This window comes from Olea europaea, unplaced genomic scaffold (genome assembly GCF_002742605.1).
Source record: "Olea europaea var. sylvestris unplaced genomic scaffold, O_europaea_v1 scaffold3020, whole genome shotgun sequence".
Lineage (NCBI taxonomy): Eukaryota > Viridiplantae > Streptophyta > Magnoliopsida > Lamiales > Oleaceae > Olea > Olea europaea.
The window spans coordinates 1-1787 of NW_019248870.1; the positions used below are offsets into that span (position 1 = coordinate 1).

Consider the following 1787-nt stretch of genomic DNA (forward strand, 5'->3'; position numbering starts at 1 on the left):
GGGGGGGGGGGGGGGGGGTGTTCAAGAGATAATGAAATAGTTTTCCAGCCCAAAACGAAAGTGCCATAAGCAAAGAAATATTATAATTAAAAAACATGTTACAATACAGGCATCAGGCACAATGTATTTCAAGTGGCATGGTCACAGTTTCCAAATATACTTTCGGTGGCATTTACAAAACTTGATTAAGATTTGCAAAAAGATCCCAAGGAAGAGAGCTCTCTCATAACAGAATGAATCCCATGATTCACCCTTCCCTTGCTGTATATTACTTCATCGTTTCACCTTCTAAGAAACAAAGAGACACACAAGAAGACATCTTGTCTTCATAAATGTCATGAATGATTTTAGGGGTGGGAGGGACGGAAGAAGCTAAACTCCTTTTAGGACAATTTTTTCCAGAAATCCAAAAAGGTTCAAGATATTGTTAACATATTCAATTAAAACCAAGAAAGCCATAAAAAATCAGAAGGACCAAAGATGTGATGTGCAAATATATATTTTCTTACCCTGACAAGTCGTTAAATAACCCACAAACACTTCTCAATCGAGCATTAGGGTGCACAAGTGCAAAAATTTGGACACTCCAAACATAACCCAAATAGAAAAATTCTTCGAAATCCGTAAGTACTCATTTATTATGGTACACACCTCCACAAGCACCCTTTGAGCACAGGGGAGAACAGAAAACATTTTCATTCTCCCCCCTTCATCGGCCCTTTTTGTCTTCCTTAACAAACCCTCCAGCAAGAAGTGTATAAAAAGGGAACAGTGTTTACTTTATCCAGCAACAGTGTATACTAACATTGGATTCATTCATTCATCAAACGCCAAACTACTCTGAATAAATTGCTTCAGTGGGCTCTTTCTAGCTCCTCGTCAAGCTTTACAAAGTGCCTTCCTAGAATTACCTGACCATGATCTGATAGCCATTCAAGAGTTAACTGGGGTGGGGGGTGGTGTTATCCTGATTTGGGACAGTAGGTACAGTTCTTTTGAAGGCCCTATGTTGAGTAAGGGAAGCAACACTGGTCCCTATGATCATACCTCTTTTCATCTAACAGCATAGGAAAGTGGTTCAAGAATCAGACTGCTGCAAAGGTCCCTTTTTTTTTTCACCAATCAATCATTTCTCCCCAGTCGAAGAAAAAGAAAAGACACGAAACCCTCCCGCATGATAATTACCGTTGTTTGTTTCAGTCCAAGAAATAGTCTTTTCCCATTTTCTAGCAAGAGAAGTGGGGATTTGGCTCTTAAACTAAAATAGATTAATCAAGCAGCCTGAAGCCAGAAAATAGAAGACTTATCGTAGATCGATCACGAATTCAAGCAACAGTAAACAAGACCCACAGAACCAAGATACATAGAGAAAGGCAATGGTAATTTAAAAGGAACGAAAAGTAAACGAATACTTACAGTGGGAAATGTATTGCTCGTGTAGGAAATGAGAAGGCAAGTTTTACCCACAGCCCCATCGCCAACGGTGACGCACTTTATGAACCTCGACGCGCTCATTCTCCTAGCTCCGGCCGGCGAACTATCTATTCCCTTGGATCCTTCGTCTCTAATTTATCGAATTGAGTATTCCCAGGGAGTTTGTTTGTTAGCAAAGGTATTTAAATGCAAAAATCGGTGGAAGAACAATGAGAAATCTTAAAATATACGTTAACAAAACCCTAATCATAATAATATTAAAAACCCAAAAATTGGGCTATATAATAATCAAATAGCACCCAACCCCAGCTACATTTATTATCAAACAATTAAATTTCCTGCAGAGAGAGAGA

General features: G+C 39.0%; 1 long non-coding RNA gene across 1 annotated transcript in view; it reads right to left on the reverse strand.

Annotated features, from left to right (window-relative positions):
• Positions 1 to 11: 11 nt before the first annotated feature.
• LOC111384836 overlaps positions 12 to 1787 on the reverse strand; it is a 5541-nt gene continuing 3765 nt past the window's right edge. Inside the window, exon 2 of the long non-coding RNA XR_002700969.1 lies at positions 12 to 1564. This is a non-coding gene — a long non-coding RNA (uncharacterized LOC111384836). The remainder of the gene's footprint in view (positions 1565 to 1787) is intronic.